Below are 21292 nucleotides of genomic sequence, written 5' to 3' on the forward strand. Positions count from 1 at the left end.
GTCGGTTCACTGAGTTTCATGAAATATACGAGGGATGTCAATAAAGTAACGGTCCTTTTTATTTTTTTCAAAAACTATATGGATTTCATTCATATGTTTTTACGTCAGACATGCTTGAACCCTCGTGCGCATGCGTGAGTTTTTCCACGCCTGTCGGTGACGTCATTCGCCTGTGAGCACTCCTTGTGGGAGGAGTCGTCCAGCCCCTCGTCGGAATTCCTTGTCCTTAAGGCTGAAACATGTTGGAACATGTCCTGCCTGTTAAACAATTTCTCATATACTCACTCCACTGAAAGCCATCAAAAGCCGCCTGGATTTTACAAATGGTTATCAACACGGAGGTGTTTTTCCTGTGCCGCCGCACCGCGTCGGCTGCGTCCCGACGCGCGGACCCGTCCGCACGTCTTTCATTAAAAAAAAATCTCCTTTAACAGTGGAATATCCAGATAAAATGCTGAAACCGACTTCTTCTGAAACTTCTCTGTTCTCTCACGACGTCCTGGATCAATAGAGCCTGAAATGTGGAGGTTTTCAGCTTGAACAGGCTGATGACGGCGCCTGAGAGCGCTGAGTGACGTCTCGCACCGTGGGAAGTCCTTAAAGCGACAGTATCACCTCAAAATCTCTCATCAGCCGTTAAAATTTTCACTGAAACCAGCTTAATTTTTCGAACCGTGTCCACTTCGATGTGTCTCACAGGTTTAGAAAAAATTTGATCAAACAACGCGCCAGTCTCTCAGCAACTTCTCAGACAAAGGAATTCCGACGAGGGGCTGGACGACTCCTCCCACAAGGAGTGCTCACAGGCGAATGACGTCACCGACAGGCGTGGAAAAACTCACGCATGCGCACGAGGGTTCAAGCATGTCTGACGTAAAAACATATGAATGAAATCCATATAGTTTTTGAAAAAAATAAAAAGGACCGTTACTTTATTGACAGCCCTCGTATATATATATTTATTTATTTATTTTATTTATTTATTTTTTTTAAGACCATAAACATGAAGCCTTACCTTTCGGGCTTACCATTTCCACTTCACAGATTTATTTCCCATTTTTCTGTGGCTTATGACTCACATAACTGATTCAAACTTTGTCCAACCATCAAACCACCTGGACGTCTTCTCACTCGAGTCTCAATGACCATGTCAGCGTTCAGTGTAAAATATCTGTAAATGGAACAGTGCCGCCCAGGGAGGTTCAGTAAACGTGTCACAGCACACGGATCGGTACCATCGCCGAATGCAAAAACCAATAATATCTTTATCTGAAGCACTCTGGATTTTCTGTTTATTTATGTGTGCAAAGCAATTACGGTTTGTCATGTTTATTGTCTTGCATTTATGAGGAGAGATGCCGAATTTCCACTATCGCGCAGTCGTTTAATTCAGCAGAGTTGATTTATGTTGTTGAGAAAAGAGAGCCTCAATTCATCTGTTTGACAAGATTATTATCAGTAAATATTTCCAGTCTACCTATTTACTCTGGTATCTCATTGGCGGTGGCATGTTCCCATCTGGGAGTGTTTTTCAGTCGGTATCTCTCGGCCGAAGATAAACACTGGTGTTGTTTGCTGGCGAGCTGATGTCAACACCGGTGATGTCACTGATACCCGTTGTAACAAACAAAACGAGAAAACAGTGATGTGGGATTAGCTGCACAGCGCTCAGGGACAGCCCAAGGGCGATCTGAGCAATACGGGCAGCTTGGATATTTTACCAACAGCTGCCTGTTCACCCCAGCCTTTGCAAATTTGAGGTTCTGCGGCGCCTCACACCACAGCACCCGGTGACAGCAGCGGTATGCGCCGCCGCCCGTTCACTGTGAAAACACTCGGTGCTGGATTATTTGTGGTACGCCAGATCATCCTTAGACTTCTCACTCATCCAGAGGTGGATTAGAGGTCTGGTAATCTGACTGCGCACGGTGACACATATCAACCGTGGTGTGCCTGGAAAGGCGGGGGGGGGGGGGGATCATTTACATTTGTATGCACTCGACAGACAATTGTATCAAAAACGATTTTTCTATGTGTGCAGGCCCGTGGGCTTCTCTGACATTACCTCCTCAGAACAGGTCCGGCCTGGGATTGCTGTCACATCTTTCCGTGGGCAAGACTCACATTTTCATTACGGTGCAGCCAGTGGCGCCGCACAACCTTTTCTCCTCTCTTCTTCTCCTTGTCTCCTCTTCGTCACAGTGTCAGTCATCACAATGCTGTCACTCTGGATTTGTCTCTGAAGTAAGCTGTCTCTGAGCTAAGATCCAGACACACTTGAGAAACCAAGGCAGACTCCTGAACCAGACGCGTTCACTCTTGAAGTCGTACCACCATTTCGCTGCGCTCTGCCTCTCGACACTTCTCCGAGTTCTTTCTTTTTCCCAGATTTTCTCCTTACTGATCTAATTTGAAATATTTCCACATATTAGATGAAGCCCATACATGCGGAACAGAGTACACATGGCCAAGGAATTGAGAAGTGCATATAATTCCCTCATGTGGAAAGGCTGCAATTAACTGGGGATGTCAGCCTTTGTAAAATATAATTGAGTTGAGGACGGAATGAACGTCTCTAATCCGACCGATGGAGTACTGTCAATCACCGTTCCTTGCGTCCCAACCAACTGTCATGCTTGTTTGTGTATGTCTCTCTATGGAGTTTCTGGACGCTAATGCTCTGGCATCTCTCTTTAATGCGGGGATGAATGAGTGTCTTTTTGCATGCTGGGTGTGAACACAAATATGCACTGTGTGGAGGGAGTGGTCAAGTCAGCAAGCATGCACTGATGCTGCTTGTTGCTTTATCGACCAACTCACAGAACTGGCATCTATTCTCAGTCCATCACTTAAATGAGCCAAGATCAACTGGCTGATCCAGGATCCACTGATCCAATTCTGGCAAATCCAGTTTATTCAGTATTTTGAACTCAAATAAAAATTTGTTTATATGTATTGATCAGTCTGGGTTCCGTCGTGGCTCATTACATAAACATCACTTTGATGAAGTTGCAGCCAACACTCAATTCAGTATCTCTATTCGAACCCACCAGCAGCACAGTCAAACAATTCAAAAGCACATTTACGCTCTGCTTCAATTCAAATTCTCAGTCTTTTTCTGATGGATGGATGCATGTGGTACACTTCTTACCGGCCACTTGTTACAGGCCTGCCTGCTCTGCCAAAAGCTGATTTAGCTCTGCACTTAAAAGAAAGAGGGGAAGAGCAGGTGAAGATCCACTTTTGAAGACATATTTTTCAGACATTTTTGCATTTGAACTCTGTGGATAGCTGCAACTCAGCAGGATGGCAAGGCTAAGGTATATAATCAGTCATTTAAAAAAGTTTATTTACATTTAGGAAGGTAAATGTGCACACTGAGCACCACACTGAATAGGTCCATACAACTATTCACTTCTAATGACATTGGTGCTTTAGTGGTGACAAGAAAGATTTACTCTGATTTTTTTTTTTTTTTTTGCCTTGTCCAGTAGCATTAGCTTCTGCTTACTAATGTAGTGTTTGCATCCTAAAAAAAAAAAATGTGCTGATTGAATTAATTTTTGTACCAAGTGAAAAGAAGACCTTTCAAAACATGAAAAAACAGGTAATCTGTTGAAACCCCTAACGTCTCCTTCAAGGGAAGTTTTATGTTTAGTACGTTTCTCACACACACTCATCTTCAACTGCTTATCCAAGATCGGGTCACAGGGAGCTGGACCCTATCCCAGCAGTCATAATTTAGCCCTCTGGAGTCGTTTGACGTGCATATGCATCAAAAGTCACATGACCAAATTCAGCGGTCCTCCCATCAAATTCACCACACTTTCAGTTTCAGTTTGAATGTTTGTTCAAAGTGGAAAGTTCAACCTACATACCAGATTTAAAATTTTGTTGATCGGCCCAGGACACACCTGAATAATGATTAGTCATTTTCACCAGTTTTTTTTTTTCATGAATTATTATGTTAATGTGTGAAGCGCCACTCCGTGCGATTGCTTCGGCCAGCACGCGCATGTGTGCGTACGAGAGGGTTTCTCACTCTTTTTTTTCTCTCTGCTTATAACAATTACAATCTCAAACAAAACCATAATGTTTCCTTTGGCTTTGGTGGAAAAGGAAACCCCAGCCGTCAGGTGCAAAACGCACAGCCAGTGTGCGAAGCGCCGCTCCGTCACTGTGTCCAGCACGCATGCGTGAACGAGAGATTTGCTCAGCTGTGCTTTTCCACCAAATGGACTACAGTCTTCACAGACCCAAACATTTGAATGTGGATGTGCGCTGCGTCTATGCACATGTGAACATCTGTCTGCCTCACACCTCTGTCTGCCTCTTTTAATACCTCTGGCTGGTGTGAAAAAAGTCTTACCCTTTTTTCAATGGTGGAAACGGCATTACATCAATAATTAAAACCACCGACCCCACGTGGGAGGAGATGTCAGTCAGAGAAGAGGAAAGAAGTCAGAGAAGGGGCCCAGTGCTGCCTCTGGTGGACATCCTGAGGAAGTGTCAGGCCTGTTTTGTTCAGCACAGTACCTTTTGATGGACAGAAATTGTTTTCCTGAGTGGTTCAAATATAATTTGTGTAGCATCTGATTATCATCATCTCATAGCTGTTCAAAAAAAAACAAAAACGCCTGAACCATTTCCTGCATTTTAATGTAATAGTTGCATATAAGTTTGTTTATATACAGATTTGTACATATGTTTTGACACTTACAATTTATATTTGCATTCTAAGTTATACAACCCCTGGCAAAAATTATGGAATCACCGGCCTCGGAGGATGTTCATTCAGTTGTTTAATTTTGTAGAAAAAAAAGCAGATCACAGACATGACACAAAACTAAAGTCATTTCAAATGGCAACTTTCTGGCTTTAAGAAACACTATAAGAAATCAAGAAAAAAAGATTGTGGCAGTCAGTAACGGTTACTTTTTTAGACCAAGCAGAGGAAAAAAATATGGAATCACTCAATTCTGAGGAAAAAATTATGGAATCACCCTGTAAATTTTCATCCCCAAAACTAACACCTGCATCATATCAGATCTGCTCGTTAGTCTGCATCTAAAAAGGAGTGAACACACCTTGGAGAGCTGTTGCACCAAGTGGACTGACATGAATCATGGCTCCAACACGAGAGATGTCAATTGAAACAAAGGAGAGGATTATCAAACTCTTAAAGAGAGTAAATCATCACGCAATGTTGCAAAAGATGTTGGTTGTTCACAGTCAGCTGTGTTTAAACTCTGGACCAAATACAAACAACATGGGAAGGTTGTTAAAGGCAAACATACTGGTAGACCAAGTAAGACATCAAAGCGTCAAGACAGAAAACTTAAAGCAATATGTCTCAAAAATCGAAAAAATGTACAACAAAACAAATGAGGAACGAATGGGAGGAAACTGGAGTCAACGTCTGTGACCGAACTGTAAGAAACCGCCTAAAGGAAATGGATTTACATACAGAAAAGCTAAACGAAAGCCATCATTAACACCTAAACAGAAAAAAACAAGGTTACAATGGGCTAAGGAAAAGCAATTGTGGACTGTGGATGACTGGATGAAAGTCATATTCAGTGATGAATCTCGAATCTGCATTGGACAAGGTGATGATGCTGGAACGTTTGTTTGGTGCCTTTCCAATGAGATTTATAAAGATGACTGCCTGAAGAGAACATGTACATTCCACAGTCATTGATGATATGGGGCTGCATGTCAGGTAAAGGCACTGGGGAGATGGCTGTCATTACATCATCAATAAATGCACAAGTTTATGTTGATATTTTGGACAATTGAAAGGATGTTTGGGGATGATGAAATCATTTTTCAAGATGATAATGCATCTTGCCATACAGCAAAAACTGCAAAAATATTCCTTGCAAAAAGACACATAGGGTCAATGTCAATGAGCAGATCTGATTTGATGCAGGTGTTAATTTGGGGGATGAAAATTTACAGGGTGATTCCATAATTTTTCCTCAGAATTGAGTGATTCCATATTTTTTTCCTCTGCTTGATCTAAAAAAGTAACTGTTACTGACTGCCACAATCTTTTTCTTGATTTCTTATAGTGTTTCTTAAAGCCAGAAAGTTGGCATTTGAAATGACTTTAGTTTTGTGTTATGTCTGTGATCTGCTTTTTTTCTACAAAATTAAACAACTGAATGAACATCCTCTGAGGCCAGTGATTCCATAATTTTTGCCAGGGGTTGTAAAAACGGTTTGTTACACATATTGATTTTCACAGTAAAAACATTAACTCGTTTTGCTATTTGGATGTTAGTTTTTTGTGTGTAATTAGGTTTATTGTTTTTAAGGCAGTATGTCAGAATGAAAGAAAATTGTAAAGTCACACAGGTGAGGTTGTGCTGAAAAAAAATGACACCAAACAAGGCAAGGTAAACTTTTTTTTAAGGTAAATTATGAGGGTAAAACCAAAAGTAGTGAAAAACGCCCAGTTATACACAGGACTCAGAGGGTTAAATACTATCCCAGCAGACAATTTAAAGTTTCTAATTCACCTAACCTGCATGTCTTTGAATGTGGAAGGAAGTCCCGCGCAAATACAGGAAGAACATGCAAACTCTACACAGGCCACACAGGTGGGAATCAATCCCATGACTTTCTCGTTGTGAGCAAACAGTGCTAACCAGTAATCCACTGTGCTGCCGAGTCCATGTTACTGTAACACAAACATTTTTATTATTATTACAAAGGATCATTATATGACTACAACGCTACACGTGATCTGATTGGCTGATTACCGGTCTGATATGGGAAAATCGACAATCGGTCTACAATGCGTATTTTCTTTACAAACCACAAAGCTAAAAATGCGATTTGAAAAAGCAAGTCGAATATAAATGTACTCTATAAATATCTAAAAAAAAACATCAGAAAAAAAACACACAGATTGAAAGCTTACCAGCTAACAATAGGGCAATCTGTTAGCAAGTTCTTCATGGAGGTGAAGAAAGCGAACGATCCAACAACATCAGCAGCATACTCGGGTGATACTGTAAGTTTTCGTGTTTATATCTATCACAGCCATATAATAAACAAGTTGTTAACCCTCTGGGGTCTGAGGGCATTTTTTGGACAGTTCACTCGCCTGGCATAAATGTTTTATTATTGCTGTTAACAGTTCTCCCTGCATCCCACAATCAAGTTTTATGTCTCTTTTTTCAGCACATCCTGTGCTTTAAGAATATATATGTTTTTGTTGCATTTTATAACTGTAATAAAGGTTTACAAATAGAAATAAGAAAGGAAAAAAAAAGCGAAAAATAATTTTCCACACACATTTATTCAAAACACACAGCAAACTATAATAACCAACTGTTTTGACACTTTGTAAAGGTAATTTGAGGTCTTGTGTGAAAGACTGTACAACAAAAAGGTTCAAACAATAAACACAAATGCACATTTTGAACAATATATACAAAATGGTCTATGCGTTTTGTTATTTTGATATGGTAAACAGTGCTTTACGCCGAGAAAGCAACAAAGTTATCCAGTAACATTCACATGCAAACTAGTGGAACAATCCTGATAGTTACACTCTTTGTTTGAGCACGTGAGATTGTCTGAGATGGATTGTCTGAGACGGAGTAGACGTCTGAGACGCTGTGCGTAATGGCGCAGGGTGCATGGAGACCAATAGTATGTACTCATTGGAGCACCCAGGGGCCTATTCAAACGGGCCAACTAGTAACATATCACTCCTGAAAACGATCTTTGGCTTTTTACGTGAGGTAAATCTGCCCTACAATTGGATTTTGGAAAACCATGTGACGGTGAACCAATTCCGATTTGGCACTCACATTGCACACGTCATCACACAGCTTCTATGAGGAGTACAAAGATGGCCAATGGCTGGCTCGAAAGTCCGCAGAGTTAACTTTTCAGCAAAAAAAATTTCTATCTCATGTCATTAAAAAGTTATTTATAATTTGGTAAAGCTTGGTCTTAGCCGTCGTATATGATGGCGTCGGCCCCAGAGGGTTAACCTTGCTTGCTCAGTCTGAACGGGGATCTCAGACCTCTGTGTTTTCTGTACAGACCTTGCTGCGCTCAATCCGTACTGATGCCTCGGTCTGATATTTCCCTCGGTTAATAATCCTTTAATATTGCTCCAAAAAATCCTTGAAAAAGCGTGCCTGCATTGCACCCCTCGGGACACTCCCTTCAAGAATAATGTTCTTTTCACTGGTCATGTTTCTGGTCACATTCGGACTTCTGGTGTCAAACATTGAAGAGATTGAGGAAGCATTTTGTGCATTACTGAGCCAAAAATGATGTCAGTGTCACTGAGTGATATTAGCAGGAAACATGGCAGAATGGTGCTCTGCTTGACCACCTTACAAAGGGTCAAATGGCAGTCACCTGCTCACCTGCGTTTCCAGTCAATTCTGATACGTGGCCTCTCATCTGAATTTCCATTCCCATCATTGCTTTGCTGTGCAAGGCCTCCATAAGACATCCTCCTGGAAATGTCAGCCATTTACATTTCTCAAATATTGCCCGCCGTGGCAAAGAGGCGAGCATTGACCTTAAAGTGCTGAGATAAATGAATCAACTTAGAGAACAATATTTTTCCCAGGCCACTTTAATTCCGGTTTACCTATCTCTCTCTTGCAGCAGACTGCTTCTCACTCTGATCTATACGCCGTGTGCCTAATCAACCCCCCGACTGAGAGGTTAAGCCTTGGGTTCACATCAGATACTTCGGTGTCACAAAAACAGACCCATGTCTTTGTCCCGCGTGTGTCATGGTTCAGGATTATCTTTCAGCAGCCGCCTCGGCGATCCCGACAGACTGCCAAGAAGCAGCCGCTGGAATGGATTCACTGCAGAGCGCCAAACAATTGGCCGTGCACCGGTAAATGTTCTTGACTAATCACCTGAAGACAGAATATGGTCACTCAGCGTGACCTCATCGCCGTCTTGACACTTCTCGCCGTGGTTGAAAAGCTTCCAGTCAGAGATTAATTGTGTTGAACTTACAATGCTGTTCGACGCCGACACTGTCATCTGAGTCTTGTCGATACAAGGCGCAGTGCATCGCCCGGGATACTAGAGTATTTGGAGAAACAGCTCTCTGGTTGTCCTTTTATCTGCTGGAGTTTTGATCTTTTTGTAGATTAGATTTCAGATTGATTGCCTCTACCCACTGCTTGCTTTACTGTGATTTTCTGCTTGTTGTGCGCTCTGTTTTCTCTGCTGATGTTGAGCAGGTGAATGCAATGTTTGTTTTCTTTTCTCTGTGTGATCTTGATGAAATTTAAACATGTATTGTTCTCACAACGAGCCTCTGATGACTCGTGTCGAATGCATAATGTGGCTCTGTAGTTTCTTAAATGTCTTACTATATTTTGTCCAGTATGATTTGATTAAATCCCCTCGTAACCAGATTCTTTATCTTTGAGAGGCGTCAAATCACAATACCTACTCTGCCATCTGCAATAAGTAACCTCTTATTAAAGCCAATTACCTGTTTGTTGGCGCTGTACTTCACACATACACAACGCAATTACAGTGTCATTTCTACCTAATTGCTTCCAGTGAAGCAAATTAAATTATTAAGCAGTTAACATCTTGCACCTGTAGCTTTGAATTGCTACCATTAGATTCAGCCTGTTTCCACTGTGGGAACTTTAAGGGCATTTCATGGGATCCGACACCTTTGCACCTGTCTCCACCTCATGGACCACCCCTAAAAAGTAATTCCCCCCAACCTGGAAGCTTTTTCAGGGATAGGCAAGTCCCTACTGCAAGGTATGTACTTCTGAGTGGGTCACAAATGCCGTTGATTGGGCATAATGCCGATCGGTCAAATTCACGCACCAACAGCAAGGTGAGCAGCATTTTTTAAAGTAAGAAGAAACAAGGAGAAGAACCACAATGGGGAGAAAAGATGACATAATGGACTGATCAGGATGTAGAGGCAACAGACAATGTCCAGCGACAAGGCAGTATTCAAATCCTTGAGAAGGAATAAGAAAATCTACATCAGTGGACCTTGATTCCAGCAGAATTAAATACATTGCAATAGAGTGCCGAGATAAGAGACAAGTTGATACAAGACTACGCGCTAACATTGGATGCTAAAGATAGGTAGCCAGCAAACGTCTTCACTTTGTGTTGCATTGAACAATAAGGTTTGTTTGCTAGGTATCCCTATCATTAGATACTTACCATTTGATACTGCGTCTTCACCACAGTGGAGACACATTGCCAGAGAAGACCGATTACTGGGCTGTACCTGTAAACTTCAAGCGGAAACACTCAAGCTCGTGTTAAAGTTAATGGTGTTGTCATGAAACCCCTAATGCATCACTTCTTGATAATCATGTCCTGTATTGCTGCCCTCACATGTACACGATGAGATGGATCAGGGTGAGATCTTTGTTTGCAGTAAAGAAGTCATCACATGATGCCCAGCGGTTGAGAGTCACACCTGTTCAAAAGGGCCCACCACCACGTGTCAAATGCATCCACCACCATGAGGACCGCCACACCCTGAAGCTGACTGCATCTTTAGAGAGTGATGCAGACTCCTGTCTGTATGCAGGGATTCCACTCAGAATTTCAAACACTTCACCATCAATGCCAGGTGTTGCCCAAATTCTCATGACTTTGATGAAGACAAAACTTTGCCATGGCTAATTTGGCAGATTGACTTAAAATATCACAACGTCATGTCAGCAGGACAGTGGAACTGTGGGTAGACATTATTTGTGAACACATGAAGGATCTCACTGTGACTGCCTCATGAAACAATTAAAGCAATATTGGCAGAAGCTTTTAAAGAGCATGTTGCTAACACAACCTGTGTGACAGCACAGAGACACTTTTCAAAAAGAAAAAAAAAAAACCTGAATTCAAGACGTGAGTCATACAGTCAGTATTATGCAAATAACATGGTTAAGTATTTAGTGGCTGTTTCCTCCTCTGGAATCCGGTTGTTAAGCACTGACGTAACGCATCACGTGATAAATCTGTTTCCGGGTCCAAAGACCTCCAAGTTTACAATTAAAGTTGCGTCTGTTTGATCCTTTTAAGGATTTACAGTTTAAGTTTAGTTTGTGTTTACATTGTGCGCAAACCTCCGTTCCTACCTTCTCCGCCTCCACCTCCGTTAACCGCATCCGTCTGGTTCTATGGTCAGAACACTTAATAAAACTTTTTTCTTTTACTTTACATATTTTATTATGCACAGGTAAAATATACATGTCTGTTTGTTAATAAAAAATTATTTGTTAAAATAAACAGGACGTTAAAGTGCAAACTTCACTTTCTCCCCAAACGACATGAACAGGAAGCGATCGCAGCTCACAGCAACTCCCATTGAAAATAACGGAGAAAGGACCTGAGCATTTGACATTTTTGCATAAAACAAACAGTAACAACGTCTAAAAACCCATTTACTATATCCAGGTGAGTTTTAGGCACAATATACAAAGAGATTTATGTTGCGATGTTAATGCTGTTGTCCGTGTGCAGCAGTGTAAGTGCAGCCTGATCAGATCGTCTCAGTGCAGTTCTCAATGTTAATGACAACGCGCCTTTTTTGTTTGGAGCCGGAAGTTGAAAATCACATGATGCGTCACGTCACACTTAACAACCGGATAATCGTTTTTTCTGATGCTTATGGTGGAAAATGTGACATGTACAGAATACAGATAGTTTTTTTTGTTTGTTTTTTAATTTGGAACATATACTGAACAAACATATTGAAAACACTGTTTTCCTTGTAACAATAAAAAATAAATAACTGAAAGTGTCTTATTTCTATCCTTCTTTATTTTCCTTCACACAGTGCTCTTTGTTGTCTGTAACAGACATTACACCTGATAAGTGATGACTGTATTTTAAGAGAGTCAGATATTTGGGGCAGAGCAGAACCTTCTTTGCAACAAATGCTTCCACTAATGTTGCAAGCAGATGTGAAAGTAGAAATTCTGGAGGTGTTTCATGTGTCTGTAAAGACTTTGTCAAATATAATGTCCAGCTGCAGGTGTCCAGATAACCAGCTGCAGGCACATCACTGTCAGTTGGGCCTAGAGGGATGTAAAAATATGGCTTACTTTATTTTGATGAAGGCTCACGTGTATCCTGTCACATTAGTTCATACATTATAATTAACTAAAGTGACCCACCTGGAGATGTGCCCTGACCTGCGATGCATGATCACCTGCTGTTTGTATTCACCTGATGCTGAAACTCAAACCCAGGCTCAGTGATGAGGGATATTAAGGTTTCTGTTGCCCTCTACGTCTGCTTTAAAGTGAATAAGTTGTGTCCCTAAACCTCTTTTAACAGTACGGGATCGACCTTATTACTGTGCAGGTGCTGATATGCCTCAGAGCTTTTCAGATTGTTCACCGGGAATTTTGGTATTGATCTGATACCAAGTAAATACAGGCCCCGTATCACCGATACCGATACTTTTTTCATATTTAAGCTACATGGATCCAAAAGACCTAGGATAGAATTTTGCCAAACATTGTACGTGACAACAAAATACTTTAATATCACAATCAACATATTTTTTTAAATATCACTCAACACAACTTAAAACAAAATCTCCTGAGGTAGAGGGCTGAGAAATCACAATACAAGGGTGCGCTGCTCCATGTTGTGTGACACAGCGCAGCAATGTTCTTACAGACAGAGAGTAGACTGATGAATCTGCGTGCGCAGCAGTCAGTGCGTGCTGGGGAGAAAAAAGCTTGACTATCGATCTTTTTACACGAGGATCATTCAATATCAATACCAGCGCTGGTATTGATATTAGGATCGATCCGCCCACCTCTAATTCACTGCCTCCCGTCTGAAGTGAGAGCTAAGAAAGGAGCTAAAAATGCTACCGGATGTTATCTTAGGCCACTTTTTCATGTTGTCCTCTCACCTCTCTGTATTTGTAGACAGTGGGATTATAATGTCGTCTCGTTTGAGCTGTGACAACTGCTGTTTATGTCTCTAATCCTCGTAGAAAGTGGATTTGGTTAACATGTAAACAAACGCCAGTTCCTGTTCTTACCGGACGTCTCGCACATAATTCACTGAAAGGCTCATGGGTGCTCAGAATAAGGTGGATATGTACAATGACAATAACAAATCTATTCTATTTTAACAGACCCACTCATTTTTGTGTGTGTTTGGAGTATTTTATTGTAAACACTTGGAATAATACGGCTTATGTGGTGAAACACCCTAATGCATCACCTAGGACATCCCTGTTGCAATATTGACGCTTGTTTTATTTCATATTGTATGCTAATGGTGTTAGCACCTTTAGCAGCTGTCAGTAGGTCCACGAATGCATGATTACTGAGGAAACATGCTACACATAACTTTTTATATGAATTAATAAACACCCAAACCAAGGGTAGCTGTTAGCTTGTGCTTCAGATTCAGGAGGGGGAGTGTTCAGGCTCTTTTTTGTCACACATTGAGCCGTCCACACTCCGCATTGATGAGTTCACCACAAACCAGTGTGGGCGGGCCTCTCAACATGGAGAAAGGGGGTCATTTTGGCTTTTCCAGGTCTCTGTAGTAAACCAGTGGATGACATCATGCAGGCTTTGTCCAGCACATATACAGTCTAAAACTATAGTGAAATCTGTGAAGGAGACCAAGCTCCTGTGGTGGAAACAGGTATATTATTACTGTTAGAATGTCCAACCTACATACATTTGAAGTATTGGTCGGTCGTGGAACTGAGCGTGGCAACAATGTGACCAAGTATGAAGTCGCCATAGGTGAGTCAAGTGGTGGCAGAGTGGGTCTTCCTCATTGTCACTGTTGTGCAAGTGAAATATGTATGTGTGTGTGTATATATATATATATATATATATATATATATATATATATATATATACGAGGTCTATTAGAAAAGTATCCAACCTTATTATTTTTTTCAAAAACTATATGGATTTGAATCACGTGCAATTACATCAGACAAGCTTAAACCCTCGTGGGCATGCAAGAGTTTTTTCATGCCTGTCGGTTGCGTCATTCGCCTGTGGGCAGGCTTTGAGTGACCACTGGTCCACCCCTCCCGTCAGAATTCCTTTGTCTGAAAACTTGCTGAGAGACTGGCGCTTTGCTTGATCAAAATATTTTCAGAAACTGTGAGGCAGATCCGAGTGGACACCATACGAGAAATTCAGCTGGTTTTCGGTGAAAATTTTAAGGGCTGATGAGAGATTATGGAGTGTTACTGTCACTTTAAGGACAACCCACGGAGCCGGACGGCGCGCCGCGCTCCGAGCCACCGTCGTCAGCCTGTTTCGAGCTGAAAACTTCCAAATTTAAGCCTCTGTTGACCCAGGATGTTGTGAGAGAACAGAGAAGTTTCAGAAGAGGTCGGGATCAGCAGTTTATCCGGACATTCCACTGTTAAAGGAGATTTTGTAATGAAAGACATGCGGACGGATTCGCGCGTCGGCACCCAGCCGCTCATGGCGCGGCGCCACAGAGAAACACCTCCGTTGGAAGCCTTACGGGACAAGTTTGAACATGCCCAGCTGTTAAACAATTTCTCGGATACTCACTCAACTGAAAACCATCGAAAGCCGCCTCAATTTTACAAATGGTTATCAACACGGAGGTATTTCTCTGTGGTGCTGACGCGTGAATCCGTCCGCACGTCTTTCATTACAAAATCTCCTTTAACAGTGGAATGTCCGGATAAACTGCTGATCCCGACCTCTTCTGAAACTTCTCTGTTCTCTCACGACGTCCTGGGTCAACAGAGGCTTAAATTTGGAAGTTTTCAGCTCGAAACAGGCTGACGACGGTAGCTCGGAGCGCAGCGCGCCATCCGGCTCCATGGGTTGTCCTTAAAGCGACAGTAACACTCCATAATCTCTCATCAGCCCTTAAAATTTTCACCGAAAACCAGCTGAATTTCTCGAATGGTGTCCACACGGATCTGCCTCACAGCTTCTGAAAAAAATTTTGATCAAGCAAAGTGCCAGTCTCTCAGCAAGTTTTCAGACAAAGGAATTCCGACAGGAGGGGTGGACCAGTGCTCACTCAAAGCCTGCCCACAGGTGAATGACGCAACCGATAGGCGTGGAAAAACTCACGCATGCGCACGAGGGTTCAAGCTTGTCTGATGTAATTGCACGTGATTCCAATCCATAAAGTTTTTGGAAAAAATAAAAAGGTTGGTTTCTTTTCTAATAGACCTCGTATATATGTATGTGTGTGTGTGTGTGTGTGTGTGTGTGTGTGTGTGTGTGTGTGTATATATATATATATATATATATATATATATATATATATATATATAGCTGAAGTTACTTGGGGGAGGTGATAATTTAAACTTAAAAAAGAAAGAAATTGGGCTCAATTCCCCGTTACAGAGAAAAATCACTCAGGCGCTTGGGCAAGGTCATTAATCCCCAATTTGCTCTTGTGGTACAGTCATCACACTGACATCAGTGTGTGTGTGTGTATGTATGAATGGCTGAATGGGAGGCATCATTGAAAAGCACTTTTAACAACTGGATCAGATGGACAAGCACGTCAAAAATGCCATCCATTCTTCTGTATACACTTGACAGTTGTGGCACTCTGAACCACTGAAGGTAAGAAAGTAAAGCGGATTTCACAAGCTAGCTAGTTACTTAAATTAACCAACTCCAGTTTCCTTTGACTTTAGCCACACACTGGACCATAGACTTAAAAGAGTCATTGCAATGATTAAAGTGAGTCAGGCAGATGACACGTCCAACTAATGTGAATAATTGTAGGGGTGTCTGAAATCCTGTGACAAAATTATTTCAGGCGTGATGATGGAAAATATCCAATAATATTTACAATTACAGATAAGAATGATGTATGAATGCCCCCACACACATCAAAGCATGCTTCCTACTGATAATGCAAGAACATTTGCTGATGATCACTCATTAACAATAATGCACAAATCTGAATAAATGCAACCCGGTTCATTATGTACGGGTGAAAAGGGGTCAAACATTTACTTATTTATATGTGTAACTATTAGATATCTAGCAGCTTTTATTATTTCAAAAGCAAGTTCCTGCAAATGTAACTCAAAGTGCTTGAACACCAAGAATTCAAAGTGTATTACGGTAAGAAAAAGAAGCAATTAAAATGACTGACTGAAATATGCACCCATATATCTGATATATATCTATAAATATGAAAGAAAATATAAGAAGTTAAACCAAAAAAAAAAAAAAAAAACCCTGAGAAATAGCCACACACCAGCCTGCATAAACCCCAGACAAAGTTTTCAGCTTAGTTTTATGAAGAAGCGTCAGAGTAAAAGTTCCTTCCACAGATTTAGACCTTCTTGTGGGTAACAGTACACTAATACTAGTAGTGCAGCAGACAAATGAAACATTCCTTCACATGGTTATACAAGTACAAGCGCCAAATTTGGTACAAATAGTCCTTAGACATTAGTCTTTTGAAAAAACTGAGCAGCCGCTTGAATTTACAATAGATGGCCAGATAGGGGCCTGTTGACGAATTGCACAGGGGTCAAAATTTAAAAATGTTCCAATCATATTGAAAGCTATACCACAATATTTGTCTGATCACAAAGATTCCAAAAAGGTATAGTTTGGACTATCTATAGCTGAATGTTTTGGGGTAAAAACAGCATGAATGGTGACAAAGGTCAATTTCAGTTTCCAGAGGGGTCAAAAGTTAAAGTTGCTACAACTTTGGTAAAATGTGATGCAAATTATTGGTTGAACTAATAGGCTTAATAAATGGAATAGTTTTGACTGTGTTGAGTGCTTGGTCTGCAAAGTAAAGGTCAAACAATGTTGATGTCCATTGGTTTCTATGACATGTGACATGTGTTACCCCATAACGCGACAACTAAGCATGACACATGGTGCAAACTATTCCTTTTTAAAACCCTATTGCATCACAATTTACAATAATTGGAGCAACTTTAGCTTATGACCCCTGTACAAACTGAAATTGACCTTTGTCACCATTCTTGCCGTTTTTACCCCATAACTCCATAACATTCAGTCAAAGATAGTCCAAACTATACCTTGTTGGAATGTTTATGTTCACACAAATAATGTAGTATAGTTTTCAATATGATTGGAACATTCCTAAATTTTGATTCTCCAGTTGACCCCTACTTGTCCGCCTGTTGAAAATTCAAGTGGCTAGTCACTTTTTTCAAAAGAGTAAATGTCTAAAGAGTATTTGTGCCAACTTTGATGCTTGTAACACCATTTGAAAGATTGTTCTGTAAACATTATTTGCTGTGACCAGTGAGTGGGTCAATGCTGTGAGCAGCCAAATTGTTCAGTGGTTTTAAGACCACGAGTAGAATTTTTTTTTTTTCAGTTATCTTCAACAAATTGCAGAGAAGGGTGGAGACTTCCTTTTGTGGATGCTATACATTATTTGTGGATGTTAAGGTTTTCTGCTTGCAACTCGTGTTCTGCAGAGGAGGACAAATTCACGCATGCGCACAGTTTTCCTCAACCTTCCCACCAACAACAGCAACACTGCTGACCACTAATCCACTGTGGTGCCCCACAAGGTTTTTCTTCAAACCAAAATTTGAGTCAGTTCAGATGTGATTTTAGTACGTCCGCCAAAGACATAGTAAAATCATCTATGTTTATTTATTTATTTACTTATTTGTCTGTCTGACTGTTAGCAGGATTACGTCAAAACTTTCAAAAGTTTGACAAAATTTTCACCATAGACAGATATTGGGTCATACAAGACTCCTTTAAATTTTGCCGATGATCTGGATCCAGATTCAGAATCAAGATTCCACTTTATATAGGCTTTTAAAGATTACGTCAAAACTACTTAACAAATTCTCACCAAATTTGCACCACAGATAGACATTAGGCCATGGAAGACTCCACTGAATTTTGGAGGTGATCTGGATCCAGATTCTGGATAAGGATTTCAATTTGTACACATCACTTTGTTGTATTTTGAGGATTACGTCAAACAGAACGGATTTTCACCACACATTGGTGATAGGCGTTGGAAGTCTCCATTAAAATTTTGAAGGTGAGCTGGAACCAGATCCGGATTCTGGCTCAAGATTCCACTAGACCTTTGAGGATTAAGTCAAAACTACTTCACAGATACGTCAGATGTAAAACTAAGATCAGGAAGACACTATTTTGTTTCAGTTTGTGAATTAAATATCACATTACAGCATCTTGATCAGCCAAACCATTCTGGATCACTAAGCAATTATTGCATTGTGTTTTGGAATCCGGATGCAGTCCGGGTCACGATGTGAATCACATATCTGTTATTTTGAGTCCTCGTCAACCCTTGGCAGACATCAGAAATCTCAGCTTGCTCACGTTTTATTTGTGGATGCCTAAACCACTTGCATAGTGATGTACATCAAAATGTAACTAATAAATAATTTTCAACCATTATCCGTTTTCCATGTTTGTTATTATTACCTCTTCCAAGAATGTTTGTTAAAATATTTTGCGTTCTGGGTTTGTCAAAAACTTCTACAAGGCAAAATGTCATTTGAATGGAATTTTAACAAAATACAAATTAATATTTTATAATGCCTCTGAATAATTTCCATCTAATTTCACTTTGGTGAAACATCACGATTTCCCCCCAGCTGTTCTTAATCTCTGTGAAGGATGGATAAACTGGTGGAGGTATGTGTGTGCTGAATGTTCTGTGTTGTGAAACTTCCTTCTTATCTGCTCCTCATTCAAACATGAATATATTTTGATGTAATATATTCAGCTGTTATTTTCTGAAAAACTGAGTAATGCCTGCAGCTTTGCTTATGAATTTGAAAAACCTGAAACCGTCGAATACAGTAGGAATAAAGAGCAGTGCCTCAGTGCACCTCTAAGAACACCTTTGTGAGTAAGTCTCTGATTCTCTGTAGATGGAGGTGGATGACTTGTGGTTTGTTCCTGGGGTGTTGGGCATGCGTGATCCCTGTGACTTTGATCCAGATCCACAGGTGGAGAGTACTGAGCCCCCAGTCAGCGCATCATGTAAAAACAGCAGGCTTTACAGGGCTTTCAGGCTGACATCTCCCTCCCACCCCAAAGTTAATTTCCCTTCGTCTCCTTGAGGACAGGCATTTCTCTTTCCCTAAGAAGTACACAAGAGTCCGCCATAATCACAGCTGTAATTGACCATTACAATATTTGTCCCATCGGAGCAGTATTACACCACAAAACACAAAGCTTCCAATGAGAGACAACATGTGCTGCTGCAGACGGCCCGCTAGTTCATCGTGCCAATTTAAACCAACACCTTTGTAAATTGAATCATGTGGCATGCAGTCAAGTTGACAGTGTTCAGCGAAGCTTTGCTGCAATCAGCCAGCCAGCCAGCCGAGCCCCAAACCGCCCCCGAGGCTGAGTAACACCTGGCTCTTCAATTGGTAATCACAGGCAAGGATCCAATCCACAAGTACTGTTCCACAGATGCGCACCAATGGTGCTCATGCACCGTAAGTACAATAAAGCATTTTTATACTTCAAAAACAATGCTTTACCTTCACATCTGCAGCTGTGTCAGCTGTGCTGAACTACACTTTTTTTTGTTTGTTTTTGTTCTTTCAAGGCTATTCTCATTCTCTGTGCGCCTCACTGTGTCTGCATCTATTTGAAGGTTTTGGTTCCCTTTGTCAAAGCGCATTATTGACGGAAATGGGTTTAGATGTCGTACATGGTTGCAGCTGTCGGCATGGGGCTGAAAAAAATAAATTAATAAATAAAGCCAGCCAGGAGACGGCGTGTGTGCTTTCAAGTGTGTCGGCGCATTAGGGGACAAACCGCTGCTACCTGTGCGCACACGCGTGTTTGTGCACACAACTTTACCTACGCTTGGTGTGGCTCATTTGGAGTTAGGCGTGGTGGCGGTAGTGGAGGGGGTGTTCAGAATGCATCAGAAAAACTCTGTGCGACAGCAATCACTTTGCATTCCCAGCACTGAGCAGATGGAGCGGACTATACAGTGAAATAAACACAGTGGGGGGAGGGAGAAAATGTGGGGGTGAAAACCATTTGGCTGAGCTTTGTTCAGGATTTCCCACTGTGTTGATGGATTTAAAGTAGAGAATTAATCTCTTGTTCCAGGTAACATTTGTGTTTAACACCAGGTCACCGGTTTACTTCAAACACATCTATCCATCCGCCAATCTCCACTCAACTACTCTGCTATTTTAAGCATGCTGTGGTTAAATGGGATTATGGGGGACAAGGCCACATATGGCCTGGGCCGGTCCCTATCCCTGTTGAGGGATGTAATCCTTGCCCCCCACCACCTTCTGCTGTGCCCGGCATTAACAGATGACCAGCTTTGCAGCAGAACTGCCACATACCACCGTGATCACCATCCATTTCCAAGAGATGTTTTTCAATCACCATCTTCCTTTGTGTCCTGGAAATATTGCCTGACCAGATTCTTTGGTTTGTTTGGCTGGATTGAGCGCAGGACAGAATGGACTTCCAATAAGATTACAGAGGGAGAAGTAGAACAACAACAATGTACGGATTACAGACAAGATTTGTGTGAGGAACACATGATATCCTCTCTCATCCCTTTATCAGATTGGCTGGAATAGAGAGGCAGCAGTGGCTGGGACCGGAGAGGAGTAGGTTTGAATTCATTAGGCCTGAGCAAGATCAGGACAGGACATGATGATAGCAGTTCATAATTCAATAGAAAATCATCTGAGTCAGATGAGAGCACCGCTTTCAAAGTCTGCCTTGGACAATGTCTTCCCCTAAAAGATGATTGGATAGGTTGTGCAAAATACATGCTCTAGACAAACTGTGTTTCCATCTTCCAGACAAGTGACCTTGATGTGATGTGCTGTAGTTATGAGGTCACAATCAAATCTCAGTATAGATACGGAAATTGTAGTGTGCATCATGGGTTCGTCTGCTCTTGATGATGTGGGGTAGCTGATCATAAAAGCCTCCTGAGTCATTGTGGACGTTTTAGGAAGCGGGAACAAATTTTTCTCATTATTGTCACCAAGTTTTTATTATTGAGAGTTGTTTTTTAGTTGTATTTTTGGCCACATCTAAAATAAATGAGTCACTTGTGTGTGTGTGTGTGTGTGTGTGTGTGTGTGTGTGTGTGTGTGTGTGTGTGTGTGTGTGTGTGTGTGTGTGTGTGTGTGTGTGTGAGACAGAGAGAGAGAGAGAAAGAGTGAGTGTACGAGGTCTGTTAGAAAAGTATACGACCTTATTATTTTTTTAAAAAACCATATGCAGCGCTCCGAGGCGACGTCGTCATCCTGTTTCAA

At 41.3% G+C, this 21292-nt stretch overlaps 1 protein-coding gene across 3 annotated transcripts in view; it reads left to right on the forward strand.

The window, feature by feature from the left end:
- LOC117528687 (protein sidekick-2-like) overlaps window positions 1–21292 on the forward strand; it is a 562122-nt gene that overhangs the window by 147500 nt on the left and 393330 nt on the right. The window lies entirely within an intron of this gene.

The sequence above is a fragment of the Thalassophryne amazonica genome, chromosome 16 (genome assembly GCF_902500255.1).
Source record: "Thalassophryne amazonica chromosome 16, fThaAma1.1, whole genome shotgun sequence".
In the NCBI taxonomy this organism is placed as follows: Eukaryota; Metazoa; Chordata; class Actinopteri; order Batrachoidiformes; family Batrachoididae; genus Thalassophryne; species Thalassophryne amazonica.